Source organism: Globicephala melas, chromosome 7, assembly GCF_963455315.2.
Source record: "Globicephala melas chromosome 7, mGloMel1.2, whole genome shotgun sequence".
Taxonomy (NCBI): Eukaryota; Metazoa; Chordata; class Mammalia; order Artiodactyla; family Delphinidae; genus Globicephala; species Globicephala melas.
This window is the reverse complement of record NC_083320.1, coordinates 74,391,654-74,411,071: the sequence shown is the minus strand read 5'-3', so window position 1 is coordinate 74,411,071 and position 19,418 is coordinate 74,391,654. Positions and strand designations below refer to the sequence as shown.

The following is a 19,418-nucleotide window of genomic DNA, read 5'->3' as shown; positions in this document are numbered from 1 at the left end:
AAAGAAAGGATGGATGGCAGAAAGTAAGACAAAAATAGAAATTTCATTGAAATACCATCTCTCATTTTTAGTATGCATCAAATATTTGTTTTATATAGTTGAGGAAAGGTATTTATACTTATGTTTTAAGCATAATTAACAAAAAAATGCTCATTTGTCCTAGATGACAGATCATATTTACCACTGGATGGTTTATTAGTCTTTCCCAATTAAAAAAAATGACTCGTAATCGATATGAGTTTTAAAGATGTGAAACTCATAACTCAAGCTTCCTAGCAATAAAAGTGACCACTGTTACTATAGGTAGCTCTGTTTTATGGAAGGGAGGGTAGGGGCTTAACATGTAATAATTCTCTCAGTGTGGCTCACAACTTAGTAAATAGTTTAGCCATTTTTTATTTTAATTTTTAAAATCAAAGTAGTATATGCACATAATTTTAAAAGATAAATACAAACACAGAAGTCCTCTGCTCCACCTCTCCTAGTGGATCCACTTCTAGTCCATCGTCCCAGAGATAACCACTTTCAGTTCTTTTTGCTGTATCTTCTAGAGACTGTACTGGCATGTGTCCTAATGCTTTTAGTGCCATTTATAGTTATTGATTTTAAACTTTAACTGCTACCTCTCAACTCTAGAATATGAGTACTTAGCAATCTTCCACTCCTCCTCTCATCCTCCAAATATTATATCACAATTTTTGGTTAAATAAACATAAATTGTTTGTGTTGCTGTGTCCATATAAATATTGTTTATAGATGAGTATGTAATTTATTATGATGATACTTCCTTTCTTCTATAACTTTGCCTTCCAGAGCTAATTACTGTCTGACTTGGTTGTTGTTATTATAAGTTTTCTTTATTTTCTATACATCTAACATTACTTAACCCCCCCCAAATTTTTAATATTAACTTTTAAAAATTAAACTCTCCCACTGAAATGAAAAACATATCAATAGAGTCAAACATGTCAAGTTCCTCTTGCTTGCTGGCTTGCTTACTTTTTTTGTGCTATCACCTCATCCCAACTGTCCTCCTGTTCCAGGGACACAGACTAACTGCTTTCCAGGTCCTCTGCATAGCTGTTGTCCTGGGATTCCCCTCACTACCCTGTGTTGACTATTTTCTAAAGATTTTTCCCTCTTTCACTGTACTCCTTCATTTAGTAGAGCAAATCATGCACTGGAAGGCCATTTTTTGAGAGCTTGCTTGTCTGACAAATTTTTATTCATTCACATTCAATTGATAGTTGGGGTGGGTAGGTAATTCAAGACTAAACATTTTCTCTCGGTGCAATAAAGGCATTTCTCCACTCTTCTGGCATCCTGGGTTTGCAGTTACCCTTCCTTGAATGTGGTCTCTGCTTTCTCTCTGGAAGTTCTTACCTCTGTCTCAGGTGTTCTAAAATCTTATTGTGAGCTTTGATGTCTGTCTTTTTCTATTCATTGTACCAAGAACTCTGCAGAAACATGTTCTTCAGTAACAGGATATTTTCTTATATTATTTCTTTGATCATTTCTTTTTATCAATTTGCCTCTCTCTCTTTCAAATTCTTACTGTTCTGATTTTGTACCTCCTGTATTGGCATGCTTGATTTTCTTATTTTTCCTCTCCTGTAGCTCATCTTTTTGCCTTTTATATTATTTTCTCTGGCTGACTTCCCGAACTTTATGTCCTAAACACTCTACTAATTTTTAAAAATTCTGCTGACATGCTTTTTAATTTCTGTGAACTTTTATTCTTTTCTTCCTCTCTACTTCTTTTTCTTCAATAACATATTCTTCTTGATTTATGGACACAATATGTCACTTAGTTTTCTGATTATATTAATTATACATTTTAAGCACAGTTTTTCTGTCCTCCACATCTCTGTTTCTTCTGCATTCAATTTTATCTTTTAAAAATATGTATTCCTATTTTGTATTTTGGAGGTGGCATTCACGTTCCTGGGGATAGTGGGCTGTCTCTTAGGTTCTAGATGGAAGCTCTGTAGGCTAATTGGAGGCTCTGTGCATGTGTATGCGAGTGAGGCGATGTGAAATGAGAGGGATGTGGCCGATTTGAGGCTTCACTGCTGCCGGGTAAAAGGAGAGGGACCTAGCTGCCCAAATGTCAGTATTGTTGGCCTTTTATTTGGGCCAGATCCTTTGTGTTAATTTTCTATGACTGCCGTAGTAAATTGCCACAATGACTTAAACCAACACAAATTTATTTGATAGTTCTGTAGTTCAGAATTCTAAAACAGGTCTTATAGGCTAAAATCAAGGCTATTTTTCTTTCTAGAAGGTCTACAGGAGAATTGGTTTTCTCGCCTTTTCCACTTTCTAGCAGCTGACCACATTTCTTTCCTCATGGCCTCCTTCCATGTTCAAAACCAGCAATGGCTGGTCACGTCTTTCTCATATCTTATAACTCTGACCCTGACTTTTACTTTTCTATCTCCATCTTCCATATTTAAAAGACACTCTGACTACTTTGGGCTACTCAAATAATCCAGGATAATCTTCTTACTTTAAGGTCAGCTGATTAGCAACCATCATTCCATCTGCAACCTTAATTCCCCTTAGCCATGAAACATAACATATTCACAGGTTTGGGGGATTAGGACCATCTTGGGGGGGGGTCACTATTCTGCCTACCACACATTCCAATTTCCTGTCTGATGATCTCTTCTAGGTACAGAACAGGGAACAGAACTGAGATGTCTTGATATTTTACAGGAATTTCATATATTCCCCCTGTTTTCTATTTTTGCAGGGGCTCACTTCCCATTCTCTTTTGTCTCAGTGTGGGTTCCCCATAGTTTAATTCTTCTGGAAAATGAATCTCTGGTTCTTGCCAAATATAGAAGGAGATCCATCCGTAAACTGGGAACCTGCCTGGGAGGGTGATAGCTCCCTAGATGGGGTGGTCATGTGTGTGGGTAGCTGTGTCACTGGGTAGTGTGGCATGAAGATATGAGAGGCTAATGGCTGTTCTTTCCATTTTCAATTCCAGCCACTATTCCCATCTTTTTAGGTACCTGGTGTATTCCTAAGCCTTCTCAGCAGTCATCCATCTGCTTTCCTTCTTTCAAATTTGTTGACCTCCTTTTTTCACTCATTTCTTCTCACATTATTTTTCCTCCTGTGAGTTTTTACCTTTTTTATTCCTTTATGTTTATTTTAGTGAGATATTTTGGAAGGATCAGAGATAAACAAGTATAATCATTAACCAGAAGTTGTTTATCATTTTTAAACAAGTGATAAAACTGGAGAACAACAGGTATTATTTTAGGTTGTCACTAAACACGGAGAGAGGTTCATTATAAATTGAGAGGTACAGATTTGCAAATAAACATTCATGTTCAAGTAATTGGAAAAGAGAAAGAAAAAAGAGGAAAGAACAGATTAGGGAAGCACTGAAGATTAAGATTGTTCCAAGTCTGCAGAACTGATCTGATGTCACATTTTCAATGGGATTAATGAAAGAAGGCCACACTATGTAAGAAAAACTATGCAAGTTCTTTCATATCACTACTTCTGCATTTTTGAAATCTTAATTTTGAATCATCTCTGAGTTCTCCAGATTATAACTGCACGGTACCTTATTTTCTGAGACAATGCACACCTAAGAATTTCTTCCTTGTTCCCTGATGCCCGAAAGACAGCTTGTCCAGGTGTAAATAGTTTAGTTATTTTTTTCTTTAAATCTCTTCAGATGTTTCTCCATTGTCTTGGGAAGGTGTTATTGTACAGGTGTAAAGATGGCTTTTCCTTTCTGTACAGCCTGCCTAGGTGCTTCTGAGACTCTTTTTTTTTAGTTATTAAAATCATAAATTTAGACAATTTTGGGTTATATGCTATTGATAGTCTAAAAGTAATAAACAGTGAAAGTTGCTTTAACATACATATTGACACATTTCTGAGATTAGGGTAAAATATGTAACAATGTTGTAATCAAGGATTCCTTGAATCAAATACAGATGGTCCTGCTTAATGATCTGTCCTAATTAAAAGCTGTCTTAATTTTTAAATCAGCCTTTCCATGGAGTCACAAGTGGGATTATAAATTAAAGACCAGTAAAAAGCTGAATCACTTAATTATCTGGAAATTTCTTACTTTAAAATCTCTGTAAATCTATATAACTACTTTAACCCTCCTTATTTCAGAATGTCAAAGCCACAAAGGCTAGTGTTTACCCTTTCTGTAGGAGCTGACATATATGTGAAGCTTTAGCTTTTATTACAGAGTGGTTGTTGTTACAGTCTGACTTGGTCATTTTATAGGCGAAAAAACTACTTCAGCTGATTTAATTGTCATTTCAATTTTTCACTTTTTTTTTTTTTTTTTGCACTTTGGAGACATTCTCTATTCAAATTACAAGTGCTGTTTTGTTTCTTTCTAACCCTGTTGTCTCAGAGTGTCAATTTCATGGGCTATACAGTCCTTAAAGATAGGGTCAGGTCTCATCCATTTCTATATTTGCAGGGCCAAGCCCAACAATTAGGTTGAAAGATGCAGAGTGCGGGTGAGGTGCAAGTTGTGCATTTATACCAGAGCGTATATTTAAGCCAGGAGTCACAATGGCCTTTCTCCTACCACTGCATAGTCCTCTGGGCCTCCCAGAACAGCTAGTCCGCCCTCTGGCTTTAGTTGTAAACCTATCTGGAGGCACGGGTTGTAGCTGAACGTACGTAGGATGTTTGCCTTTGGGAGGTCCATGGCCCATGCCACCCATGGAACTGCCAACAGCATATCTGATGACATCTTGAGAGGCTGAGTGGAGGGTTAGGATACTGTTGTAAAGCTGTACACAGTTGAGTGAACAGCCTGATATAATGCAAGTGTTGAAGGAGATGAGAAGCAAATGAAAGTCCTGGAACCTGCTCAGGAAGGTGAGGTTTACCTAGATGGCAGGGCTGGAGAATGACAGAAGAGAGCCAATGAAAAATTGCTGAATTCCTGGGCATAGGACATATGGAATTTGAATTCATATATCCCAAATGAGTCTCCATCATTATTTAGGCACCTAATTTTTAAGAACGTCACTATTCTCTTCATATTCACAGGCATATATACCTGTATAGTAAATTGTACTATATTTTATTCCCATTGAAGAGTTAAATCTATTTAATCTCCATTCTCCAATGGAGAATTCTTAAATCATGGTCTCTGACTATTCCTTTAATGAACAAGTGAAGTCTTGTGAATAGCTTGAGTATTTCAACAATGGTCAAGTAAGCTTATAAGCAGAAACTTCTATGTAACAGCTGGATCATTGCCTTCATCTAAGAATTAATCTTCCTAAATTACACTCTAAGTATTTGTTTCAGCTTCTAGCCTTGCCACAAGTCTATGGGAGATCTGGTTAGTGTTTATGAATGACCTTCCTAATGGGTGGGAGAAAGCAACCCTCCTGCCCTCTCTGCCCTGCAGACTTCTCCAGTTTTTTCTGGTGCCTTTGTTACAGAAGAATTCCAAGATCATGATGGCTCTGATTCGTCAAAATCATTTGGAAAAGGTTTCATTCAGATCCCAACCCTATCATGAAATGGATATCAAACTGGAATATGATCACAGTAACAGCCATAGAGGAGTCCTTAAATACCTCTTCCCAAAGGATTATTTCTTTATGATGCAAGTTGAAATCCAAGGAAATAATTAATATTCCTCAAGGCAATAAATAAATAAAACAATAAAGTAAAAATTCAAAGCCATAAGTAAAAAGTAAGGAACTTCTATCAAATTCCTCCCAGAATTTTCCTGTTTAGGTATCCCAGGGATCTTGTGTGTATAGCCTCCAAACGCTATGGTTCCTGTGTTCCTGGTAACTAATCTATGAATTTTATTCTATTTAATTCAGTTATGTAGAAATATCTAACATTTATTACTTCTATGTGGCAGGTCCAGTTCTAAGTGCTTTGCATATATTTACTACTCAATCTCCACTTAGATTTTGTTATTCCTGTTTAGAAACTGAGGCACAGGAAGGATAGCAATTGTCTCAAGGTTGTTAATGTAGGAAGTAAGAGAACTAAGATTCAATCCCAGACAATCTGGTTCCAGCATCAAAGTGCTTAATCACACACAATAATGCCTCTCTAAAATTCTTACTTTATTACACATCATTATCAAATCCTATGATTTTACATAGTTTTCTGAGTGAAAAGAGGAAGCAAAGGAGAGCTGCTCAAAAATGTTAGAAGCAAATGTTATCCTGCTGTGTTCATTTTTTAAAAATCTTTCACTGACCTCATGAGTACAAAGAAATGTGTCCCCATCCAGATAAAACACCAAAGTGGTGTTCCAGAAATGGATTTGAACTCCAAATCTTTGATGATCATAGATAAGAGACTTGGGAGAACCTAATTTAAACAAATTGATTTGAGCTAAAGACAAAGCTCAAATTAATGGTACAACCTAGAAATGCTCGCTGAAAGGCTAAATCTTTGGATTTTTATACTATTTGGAAGAGGAGTGGTTCTGTTAATAGGACAGACTTTGTGCAACATATGTTAAGAAAAAATTTGGAAGCACTTAAAAAATACAAGCTGGAAGCTGAATCTTGTAAAAAAAAAAAAAAAGAGAAAAAATCCTTAAAATATTTTGGAGCTTTTAGGAGAAAGTCAATATTAAAATTAGCATGAATATAGAGAAAGGGCTTTATGAGTCGAGTGTCTGTTGTTTTTCTAAATGTCAGCATGGAAACCCAAACAGACAGAGGTGAGTTAGGTCCCTGGAAAGACTGACTGGGAAAACTGAGTGTTAAGTTTGTGACGTGGTTGATGGCAACCAAAAATTGTCAAGTGCATGATGACAAAGTATTTCCTGGAACTAGGGGCTGCTTCAAGACGTATAAACAAGGGTAATGTGGGGACCCATGCTTTAAACTAAGATGGGTTATTGCCACACATCACCAGCTGTTCCCAGAGAGGGAACAATGTTTCCAGAGAGGTCTCTGGAATTCGGAAACCATTAGCATAGTTTGAGCTGAACTTTATACTGAATTGACAGTCTTTGCATACAGCAGAGGAAAACACCCAATTTTAAAACATAACTTCCACTCTTTCATTTTAATGTCGTAATCTTTTTTTTTTTTTTTAATGTCGTAATCTTGAAAACAGAACACTTGCCTATTAACTGAGACTAGGGCTTACTTCATTACAGCTCTTAGAGTTTACCCTGAAAATCACATTTCATTGAGTCCTTAACTTTAATTCAAGAAAACTTCCTCTAGAGGTATGACTACCTACTCCAAGGAAACAGGAAAGTGTATTTGAATTCAAAGTTACCGTCGGACCCTTAGTTTTCTCATCTATGAAAAGGAAGGTTTGGTCTAAACCCTCTATAAGAGTTTGTGGGGATTTGTTGGTGTTGTTTTTAAGCCTCGTAATCAAATTCAGATGTTGTTGATATGACCTCCCTAGAGTGACTATCAGTTCTAACAGAAGAGAAGAGACGCCTAGGGGTGTGTGTGTATATGTATCAGACATACCCACACATACATACATATGTATACGTGTGTATACGTATACATATACGTGTGTATACATATACGTATACATGTATACGTATACATGTGTATACATATACGTATACGTGTATACATATACGTATACATGTATATGTGTGTATGTATATATAATACTCAGAAGTGAATATGATGCTCAAGAAATTTACCACACTGAAAACTAAATAAGAAGCCCTCTCTGCAAAAACCAGAAAAGAAACTTACCTAGCTTTCCCAGTATGCTTCTCCAGAACATTTTTCTCCCCATAGAGTAAGAAAAGTACTTTGCAAAATTCTTAAGACATCAGCCTAAATAGAGTTGTGACTCCTTGTAAAGTCATGGGTGTTTCTGGCTCACACTTTACCATTTAGGTTACCGTTTTTGTTACCGTAGTGTTTTTGTTTAAAAGTCTGTCCCCTCTAATTAAACAGAAATGGAACTGAGTCAACAATGGAGTTCTAGAAGCTGACAAACTGAAAATGTCAATAAGCTGTTAAAGACATGCCCTGTCAAAAGATACTAGGAAGTTGCATTGATCCTGAATCCTTAAGAGAAAAAGACCTTTAGATCAGAGAGCTCTCCTTAAAAGGAGCTGAGGAACCTTAGCCTAATCGTGATTCTTTCCCCTTGCGAACGCTTTCTGATCCACAGGCTCAGCAACTTGGCCATGCAGCAATGGCATTCTCTCTGTACTGTCTCCTAACCCTTTTTTAAAATGCAGAACATTTGTTTAGCAGAGGGCACCAGTGCTCAGAAAGCATACAGGTCTGATGGTGTGCGATGATTCTGTCTTTTATCTGTCTTTATCCTTGGGGGTGGGGGAGGGTTCTTTATACCTGGGAGAATTATATCTCAACGAAGTTGTTATAAAATTTTTATAGTGTGTAGCGTCACACCTGGATACAGTTCTTGAGTCTTAGCCCAAAGGACTGAATCTCTAGATGCTGAGTCCAGGCAACCGTGTTTTAAACAAACATTTCAGGTGACTCCAATGAGGTGACCCAAGGTCCACACTTTTAGGGAAATCTAAAAGAGGTGCTACATTTTGGTACTTCCTCTAAACAAGAAAAGAAATCCCACAAAAGTTCAGAATAATCAATAATCAGTAAACAAGTAGTATAACCATCCTTCAGCAATCATGAATTTGATTCAATTCATAATTCCCCATTATGAATGTGAATATTATCAGTACTGTAGGAACTATGATAAATTTTTACTGGAACGAGGTCAGGAGTCCTCTCAGATAACTTATATGAGTATTTATCAGGTCACAAAGGAATTTTCAGTACATTTTCTTACTGAATCCTCACAAAAACCCTATTAAGTTGCAGAAGCTGTAAAAGCCACCTGTCTTCTACAGATGAGAAGGTGGAGATTCAGCAAGGGTAAATGTTTTGCCCCGAACACCTAACTGATAACTGACAATCTGCTTGGATACCAGGTCTTCTGACTCCTAGTTCAGCATTCTTTTCACTATAAAAATCTGTCTAAAGATGCTTCCTCAGCATATACCAGCATGGCCTGCCTCTAACCTTTAGAAGCTATTGTTTGAGCACATTTATGAAGTTTCTATTATTAATGATGCTAAGAAACTGTACATCATTTTTTTCTATCTGTATCACAAAAAGAAAATGCACAACTTAACACATTTACCCCCAATTTCTGTAACAGTTTTGTCTAAAAAACTGGATTAATGTACATCAGCAGTGGGGAGCATCTGTGAATGTGTGTGTATGTTGAGAGAGAGAGAGAGAGGAAGTAGATATATGGTGTTTCCATATGTTTGTGGAAAGAATGGAATATTATTCTAATGTGAAATTACAAAATAGAATTATCAATTTGTAGGTGAACTGTTAAAAGAAACGAACATGTATTGGATAATTACTATAAATCTACTTCTCTCCTCTCACCAATCCCCACCCCTCCCTGTCTCCATTCCTTAAAGACATGCATTGGGCTCATGGCCTGCTCCACCCAGACCCCACCATCTTCCTGAGGTGAATTAATGTCCCTGTGAATATCTCAAGCCTTTCAGTTCCTTGATCATCTCATCTTTATTAACCACCTCCACTCTACCTTAGATACCCATTCCCATGGCGATGTCATCACCCTGAACGTCCCCATCTTTGAAATATTTGTTCCAAAGATCCCACTGACCACAGCTCTCTCATTTGACCTCAAGGAATTCTTCAAGCATCTGGTCAACCCATTCCTCTCTTTATTACTGTTTAGGAAAATCTTAGATTGTATGTTCATCTCTTCAGTTGTACTCTTGTCGATTCCCAAATTCCTGGCCCCATTGTCCTTTCACCATGGGCACCTTCAGAATCTCTACCCAGGCAATCTGGCATTCCCCTTTCTCTGTGCCTACTGCTGACCACTGGCTCTCCACGTTTCTCTCTTTAACCTCATCTGGGTTTCAGTGCTGCCTGGAAATCCTTCCAGCTCCTTTAGACTTTTTCCATTTTCATCAACCCTTTACACACAATAACTTGTCTAATAAGGCCATGTCGATGGACTCTCTTCTTTGCAAAGGAAATAGAAGCTTTTTTCATGGAAATGTCTTAAATTTACTACCTCCAAAACTATACAATAAACTATATGCCAGAACCCATCTGTTCACACTTTTCTCTTGCTTCAAGAAGGTAGACGTGTCTTCTTTAAGGGAGACTTTTAAGATATTCTTTACGCGGGCCTCTCACTGTTGTGGCCTCTCCCATTGCGGAGCACAGGCTCCGGACGCGCAGGCTCAGCGGCCATGGCTCGCGGACCCAGCCGCTCCGCAGCATATGGGATCTTCCCGGACTGGGGCACGAACCTGTGTCCCTTGCATCGGCAGGCAGACTCTCAACCACTGTGCCACCAGGGAAGCCAAAGATATTCTTCACATATCTTTGTTGTCTCCCTCTCTTCTGACTCCATATTTTTATTCAAACATATTGAATCTTCTTCTCCCTTAAATTAAAAACAAAACAAAAAACGTTTCTTATCCCTGGACCCTCTTCAATCTACCATTCTTTCATTTAGTTGCTCAAGTCAGAAGCTTTGGAATCATTTACTCCTTTCTTTTCCTTATCCCCCATATCCAATTGATATAAAAGCTCTGCCAAACCCATTTCCTGAATATCTCTTTATTCATTCAATTTTCTTCTCCTCCATTTCCATGCAAAGTCTCTAAATCCGTGTGGTCCAATAGAACTATAATGTGAGCCACATGTGTAAAATTAAAACATTTCTATTAACGATAAGTAAAAAGAAAGAGAAATTAATTTTAACGATATATTTTATTTAATCCAGTATATTAAAATATTATCATTTCAACATGTAGTCATCATGAAAAAAAGCTACTAATGAGATATTTTACCTTCTCGATTTGGATTAGCCATATTTCAGTAGACATGCGTTGCTAGTGGCTACCATATTTGATAGTGCACCTCTAAATCATCATCTCTTGCCTGAGCCCATCATTTCTTTGCTTGATGCCAGAAGGAAGCTTCCAGTGGTCTCCTTGCTTCCTGTTGGGACCTACTTCCATATGTTCTATAAATTTCAGCCAGAATGCTTTTTCTAAAAATAAAATCTCACGTTCTTTTCCTCTGTAGAACTCTGCATGGTTTCTCGCAGCTCTATATGCTTTTACGATATTTACAAGACCCTGCATAAACTGGACCTTGTCTACTTTCCAGCTTCCTCTCTTCCTTGTCATATTCCACAACACAGCACACACACCCCACTACATATATTTTACTCCTGACAGGTTTATGATCTTCTTGGCTTCGAGGTCATTGCATATTCTGTTCTTGCTGCATAGTTTGCTCTTCTTCATCCTTATCCCTATTCATCCTCAGTAGGCTAACTGCTACTCATACTTCAAGTCTCCACAGAAACCTTCCCTGATCCCCTAGTCTGGATTATGTGTTCCTCTTGGGTGTTCACATGGAATTCTTAGTTCCTTCTACCATAGCCTTTACTGTACTATCAATGCTTTCTTTATATTCACTGCTTCCTCGCTTACCCCTAAGTACAGTCAGGCTGGGGGCAGGACTAACTTTGTCACTTTTTTATCCCCAGTTCCAAGCACAGTGCCTAGCATGTGGTAGGTGATCAACAGATCTTCACTGAATAGATGAATGAGTAAAATGAATACATGTGACCTTTTTTAAGACAAGAAAATTAAAAAAGAAGAATCTTTCCTATTTGCAAATTCTCCTGTGATTAAAGGTAGTTGTGTCTCTTGTCCTTTCTTGATTCCTTGGATCTCACTAATTTCCAGATGAATTTGCTTCCAAAGAAATTGTTTCTTTAAGGTAGGTATTAAAAGGTAGAGAGCATGAAAGAGCTTCCACTAGAAGAAAGATAGAAAAACTTCCCAGAGAGAATAACTGAATTGCATGGCATATATTAGAAGAATTAACATTTGATTTTGTGGTGAAATAACCATTATTAAAATTAAACAATGTCACTAAATCCAAGGGACATTTTAAATCATCGAAATTTTACCTGATTTCTCAGGTGGTAGTGTTTTTAAACTTATCTCCCTGTTGAAACGTTCTTTTCCAGTTGGGATCCCTGAAATCTTACTCTGGTTTTCCTTCTGTCTCCCTGGCTGTTCCTTTTCATTCTCCTTTCTCAGTCTTTAAGTATTAGAGTTCCTCCATGCTAAACCCTCAGTCCCTTCTTGTCTCACTCCCTGTTCTTTCCCTAAATAGTCTCATCCAATCCATGACTTTGTTTTCTCTATACCAGTGCTTCTCAAATATATATTTCAACACCAAACCTCTCTTCTTGTCTCCAAATTCATCATCTAAGTATCTACTTAAGATCTCCATTTGGAGAGATCAATGCACCCTAAATTGAACAGAATAAAAATGGAATTAATAACCACCTATAAAGCTCCCTCTCCCTCCAGTGTTTTCTGTTTCATTGAATGACACTACGGTGCACGTAATTGTTTAAGTCAGAATACTGGGAATCATCTTGGACACCTCCTTCTCCTGTAATCGCTATTTCCGTAAGTCAATCAATAGTTACTGAATTAATATCAGAGATGTTTTACATTAACAAATATGTACAGAGCCCTTAACACATATATGTATTATATGTTATATATTATTATTGTATTTATGCAATATATACATCTATATTTGCAGAGCAATGGAATTTTTTCTGAAGTTCCACACATTTATCTAAATGCTCTTCATTCCCTATTCTTGTAACAGTTATTGGAAACAGTAGTTTCCCTATCTATGTAACCACTGTTTGCTTCTTTCTACATTCACAGGAAATCATTCATTCTCCACTTTTCCTCTTTTGTGCATCATTTTGTTTTCTTTTTCAGATCAGTTGTGCAATCTGCATGTGTAACTTCTCACTGTCACATTAATCCTATTCCATTGTTAACACATTCCATTCCCTTACATCCCCCTCTTTTGAAGCTTTATTGAAGGGTAATTTACACACCATAAAACTCACCCATTTTAACTATCGAATTAAGTAATTTTGGGTAATTTTACTGAGTTGTGCAACCATCACCATAATCCAGTTTTAGAATATCTTTTAGAATATCTTCATCGCTGCAATAGAATCCTTTATGTCCATTTACCCTTAAACACCCTTTTAGCCAATTTCCCACTTGAAATTGTAAAGCCAGGATGTATTACATGCCTCAGTAGAACTCAGTGAGTGCTTGGTGCTATGGGGAATAGAATAAAATACAATACCTAATCTCAAGGGGGCTAGCTAGTTGGTAAAATAAGACCTCAGTCAGAGACCCACACAAGAGAAAATAGATCCTATTTCCCGCTTTTGTGAATGGGCCAGTATAAGACTACAGAGACTCCTGTCATTGAGCAGATAATCTACATTGGGAAAAATCTTTCATACCCCATACAGATAGATTTTTTTTTTTTCTCCTTGCAGCCTTACAACACTCTTTCTTAAACGGACCATTGATAGTTTCCAGAAGTATGGGCTTTTTGTAACATCTTTTCTCTCTTCAATGTCATCTTAAATATGTACCTCCTTCTGTTTCCATCTATTTGTAACCAGAATCTAAATTATAGAATTTGCATCTTTCCAAGTAGACTCTAACACTGTTCAATAAATACGTCAAATTATGATCACTATAATTTTTCACTTTGGGGTACTAGTGAAAGGAGTCATGTTTATTAACTTTCTTTGAATTAAATGTAACCAGTAGCTTTTCTGGCCCTTGGGTTGTTATTAATAATTAACTGTGGTGATGAAGAATTACTAATAGTTATGACCCTGAGGAGCAAAATAATGTATTTCAAAGAGCTGCCTGTACCTTTAAGTGTTGAGTAAAGCAATTCAGTCCTTTTTCATCCAGGAAGTCACAAGCACAGGGCATTCCCAGGTGCCAAGTGCTGATTGCCCTGCTCCCATCCTTTCCTAGTCTCATTTTGAGCCCTTCTAACGGCCAGCAAGTCAGCAGGGACAGCTCACTGGAGGAACCCATTAATGTAATGTGGGGATGGGGTAGAGGAGACAGGATATGTGAAGCTAAGAAATGTTTGTTTTCAGCACGTGAACACCTGCCTCCACCAGTTTTATTTTATATGAAGGAAAATAGGGAGAAGTTGGAATGCGTTAGCTTCTTTCATCCTCTAGCAATGCTAATTTCCCAATGTGCAGGGCCCTGGGCAGTGAGTCCTCCATTGTCAGAATTTTGGTAGGCTTGGGTGCTCACATAACTAGGTGAAGAGCTTGAGAAAGTACCTACTGGAACGCTAGGTTCTCTACCTTGGCTGCATATTACAGTCACCTGGGAAGCCTTTAAAAACTCCTATGTGCAGACCACCCTCAGACCAATTAAATAAGTATATTTAGGGATGGGATTCAAGCATCAGAATTTTTTTAAAGCTTGCTGGGTGCTTCCTGTGCAGCCACATTTGAGAACCACTGGACTGGTGATAGACATCTCTTGGGGTTTTTTTCCCCCAGTTTTATTGCAACATAATTAACATATTGTATTAGTTTAAGGTGCACAACATGGTTTGATATATGTATATTTTGTGAAATGACTAACACAATGAGGTCAGTTAACAATCATCACTAGACATCTGCTGTTATCATGAAAATAGCCCTCAAGCAGTGGCTCTCGGGCTTAGCTGCACACCGGGGTAACCGGGGAGTTTAAAAACATACCGATGCATGGGCTTCCGTGGTGGCGCAGTGGTTGAGCGTCCGCTTGCCGAGGCAGGGGACATGGGTTCGTGCCCTGGTCCGCGAAGATCCCACAAGCCACGGAGCGGCTAGGCCCCTGAGCTATAGCCGCTGAGCCTGTGCTCCGCAACGGGAGAGGCCACAACAGTGAGAGGTCCGCGTACCGCAAAAAAAAAAAAAAAAAAAAAAACATACTGATGCCGTGACCCACTCGTAGCGATTGTGACTAGCGATTGTGACTTAATTGGCTTGGGAGGGGGCTCAAGCAAGTATCAGCATTTTTCAAAGGCCCTCTCAGTAATTCTAATGTGCAGACAGGAGTAAGAACTGCTGCTTGAACTGGGAATAAACATCTTAACTCGTTGCCAGCTTAGAGGGAAAGATGCTGTATACCTGCTAGACGAAGATTGCCATGAACTGAAGCAAGAACGTGAAAGGAAATGTGGAAGCAGTACCAGAGATAAAAGTTACCTGCCTCAAAGTAAGATCAATCGTTGTGAATGGTGTGTGTGTGTGTGTGTGTGTGTGTGTGTGTGTGTGCATATGCACGTGTGCACGATGTGTGTGACAGAGACAGAGACTGAGAATTGGGGAAATTTGTCCCCAACCAAGAGAGATGTGCTGAGGGTGGAAGATAGAACTGAACTTTTTAATACTTCATAATTTTGGACACTTGGTCAGCCTCTCTTCATCTGCAAGCAGAGCTGGGGCAGTTTTATTTGCATATAGAATAGATGGGATCCAAGAAGTATTCCCTAATCCAAAAATGTGCCGTCCCTTTCACCTTTCCCATCGACCACAATGGCTGAAAAAGCCGTCTTTCTCTTGGGTTATGCCAGACCAGTAAATCGATTTCACATTCTCTGTTGGTTTTAGAGCTTGGCTTCATTTTCTTTATCAAATGCACCAAGTTAGGCCCTGGACTGGTAGGAGGAGTGAACAATTTAAAAGAAGCCTTCTCTAGGCTTAGCTCTGAACCTTAAGAACAAAGGTTCTTGCCTGAGAACAAAGTCCCAGAAAAGAAGTGCCTCAGGTGATGGAGAAATAAGCCATAATGTGAGGAAGGGATCCTAAAGAGGATGTCAAAGATGAGGTCACCAAAGGCAAACGTGCTTCCTTTACAATTAACTGAATACTGCAGTTGTAATTTGCACTGGTGAAAACGCTGGTTGATGAAAAATGGTTCTGTCTCTGTTTCCCGACTCAGAGTCAGCTGAAGGTGTTCATGTTCTAGTGCCTCTGGATGGAAAGCAGGGGTTGGTTTGGAAATGTTTTGGTTTGGAGTAGAGCTCCTTAATGACTGTCCACTGACGTGGCTTTTTTTTTTTTTTTTTTTAACATTCTGTATTATAGCTGTATTAGATCAGTATGTGGCTTGTTCTCATTAAAAACAAAATCTGATTATGAGCCATTATTTGTTGAAATTACTGTAAGCAAACAGTAACATTTATTTTTCATCTAGGACTTGATTATGAAACTTGTGGTTTACCCAGAGTTATTTTGAAACTTCTGCTTTTCTGCTCTGGCTTTTGGCCTGCTGACTATTCCATTTACGAGGGGTGCTCTGCTGCAACGGAAAGCGGTGGAAATTCTAGGCCCTCACCGTTTGCTTGCTGGGTCAGCCTTACAGGTCGGCTGGAAGTGAAGGTAGCCCAGCTCCCCTGACACCAAATCTCTCCCCTGCTCTTTCCCATCAGGGTGTCTGAGGCTTCTCTCTGTCAGCCTTCACTTCCCTGGGGTGGTATCAGTTTAAACTGCACTGGGAAGGGTCAAACACATCATTTCATTATAATGTAAGTTAGCTCATCATATGACCCAACACTCAAACAACTGGAGAGGCAATTTCCAAGGAAACAGGACTCGAGGTACATTTCTTCATTTGGGGCTGGTGCATTAAGTTAGGTGCGGTTAGTTAGGAAGGGTTCAGAGGACAATAAAGTAGCTGTTAAGTGACTTACATTCCTATCACAACATGGTCAGATGGGCCCAAGGTGTAAATATCAAACAGCGAGCAGAGTGCATCTTGAGCAGGTACTTCGCCTCGACTTTATCATTTGTACAAGATTAAGCTACAAAGAGGGTATCGGTGTCAGTTTCTTTCAGTTTGGGCCCCACGCAAAGAACACGTTGTGAAGTCATTTTTACCTCCAAGAGTTGGCTGTAATCCCTACAAAACCCAGCTTATGGGGATTTGGCGTGAACACGTCGTTTTCCTGAGACGGGGCGGGGGGGGGGGCGTGGTGGTGTACAGGTAAATCCAAAGGGTTTTGGGTGAGCAAAGAAGGTCCCCACCGCTCTGCTTCAGGAGCAAGTCTCTTGTGGTCCCTGGGCAGCGTCCGTGGCTCTGCCCGCCTGCTGGCCCCTCAGTCGGCGTCGTAGGCGGGGCTCCACCCCGCAGCAAAGCGGCGGGCTGAACGCTCCGCCCCACACCTCTGGGTTCCGGGCCGCCTGCGCAGTCAGCGCGCAGAGGAGTCGAGCTCTGGCGGGCGCTCAGCGCGCCGACGTCCCGCCCCTCTGGCAGGGCGCGGGGTACCGGATCCCTGGTCGAGCTCCAGGCGTCCGGCAGGAGTGCTCGAGAGCTGGTCAAATTTGCGGCCCACCCCGCTGACTGCATGGAGTTCCGATACACCCTAGAAGCAGTTTAAGGCGGTGTAGGAAGGGTAGAAGCGGGGTGTCGCAGAAGCGCTCACCAAAATAAAGTCTTAAAATTTAACTATAGCAATTGGACTAGCGCTGGACTGAATGAATACCTATACCAGAAAAACTTTTCTCGGCTGGGGGATGTAGCTCAGTGGTAGAGCGCGCGCTTCGCATGTGTGAGGTCCCGGGTTCAATCCCCGGCATCTCCAGGCAGCCAGGGTAGTCTTTTAAATCTCAGAACACTTATATGGTCCATTACTTTTTGCTCATATACTCTAGGGCCCCCCCAAAAACGTCTAAAAGAAAGGCCCGAAAAATACGGCAAATGTCAGGGAATCGGCAGTTTCGACTGCTCGAAGAAAAAGTGAAACGGGAAATTATCGTTGATTTGTCCTTCTTCATTTGCATAAAATCAATGTTTCTACGTTTTAATTGAACTTCTTTTGGGGTTCTGAGATGTGTGGTAAAAATGGGATAAGGGAGAAAAATATCATTCGTTGCATTGGCCGGGAATCGAACCCGGGCCTCCCGCGTGGCAGGCGAGAATTCTACCACTGAACCACCAATGCTCACGGGGGAAGGGGTTCGTCCATACTCTACTAGAATAGATATTTACGTGTGTACTGATTCTTTTATGTTAATAATTATAAATTTATGTATTCAACATCAGAGGAAGCAATGGATTTTTTAAATTAAATAACTATAATAAAATATTCAGTTAACATTTACATAAAATTCTCATTATATTTACTTCTGTTGAACCTTATGAGGAGATTCTCTCCTCCGAAGTCGTCCTTGGTGAAGGGGGCAAGTGAAAATTTTGTCATGTATACACAAGATTACATAATTACTTAGCTGTATCTTCAGATATTTAGATAATTTAGAACAACCACTCCCTTTTTACTTTTCTTATCTTAGCTATTCAGACAAATACATGAAGATATTTGTCAGGGTTTGGGAGTAGGGATGATGGGGCCCCAAGTTATAAGAGTATATTGGAATTGTGAGATCTGAACAGGGAACTTTGGAGCATTGGTGACTGACAAGTGACCTAAATTCTCTAAACTGCCCCTTCCTTAATAGTGAGAGACTTGATCCTGGGACCCCTTTCTACTCTAATAGTATGAGTCTGATCATTTACCCTTAGTTTCCATGAAGTGTAAAGTTGCAAACCACACACCAAATATATATAAGGGGGAGAAAGTAAAGTGAAGGAAATTCATTCGTGGAAATGAGTCTAAATATAAGAGAGAAGGCTCTGGATTTAGGCATTACTGGCCCTTTATCTCTGAGAGGGAAACTCCCAGAGATTTGCAGGATCTTTGATAGCCAAGAAGAATTTTGGGGGGAAAAATACATGAGAAAATAGCAGAAAACACATAGCAGTTACTATGTGCTGGGCTATGTAAATAGCATTACATATGGACTTCAACCCAGTGAAGTAGGTATTTTTATAATTACCCTAACTTAACAAATGAGAAAACTGAGGCTGTTAGAGGCAAGATTGGAACACAAGTGGTATCATGTTTAACATTTGGTTGCTTAGCCACTGTCCTGTTCTGCCTACAACAGAATAAATCACTGTGTAGTTATACCAGAAATACTGCGTGTGTAGCTCAGGAACACTGTATATCAAGAGTGGAGTTAAAGAAAGATCATAACACACTGCTGAAATAATGTAAGAGCTTCTACATCAAGATTTATTTTTAAGAACTTTTTTTTAGTGTGTGCATACAAAGCAGAATTTGAAGAAAAATACATTACAGAATTATAAAGATGTAAAAGATATAAAGAGATTAGAGAATCAAGAAATCTAGACTACAATCTTAGTAACCCATGGAAGAACAAGTTCAAATCATTTCACCTCTCAGAACCTCAGTTCTGAGAGATGAGGTTTTAAAATTGCATTCTGAAGGTCTCTAGCTTTCCAGAAGTGCCTCAGGGCCACTAGCTAGTGGGGCCTCACCTTCTTTTCCCGGGCCCCTCACTTCACCAGCTCATTTATAAACTCTCCCATTTATTTGCATCTGTTTGATGGGTTACAAGTCTAGAATAAAAAACATTGAAAAGCCCTCAACTAAATGACCTAAGTTCATTTGAAT

At 39.2% G+C, this 19,418-nt stretch overlaps 2 non-coding genes across 2 annotated transcripts; one reads left to right on the top strand and one right to left on the bottom strand.

Annotated features, from left to right (window-relative positions):
• The first annotated feature begins 17,453 nt into the window (after positions 1-17,453).
• Positions 17,454-17,525, top strand: TRNAA-CGC (transfer RNA alanine (anticodon CGC)). The gene has a single exon. It is a non-coding gene; the product is annotated as a tRNA-Ala (tRNA).
• Positions 17,526-17,814: 289 nt separating this feature from the next.
• Positions 17,815-17,885, bottom strand: TRNAG-GCC (transfer RNA glycine (anticodon GCC)). The gene has a single exon. It is a non-coding gene; the product is annotated as a tRNA-Gly (tRNA).
• Between the last annotated feature and the right edge of the window lie 1,533 nt (positions 17,886-19,418).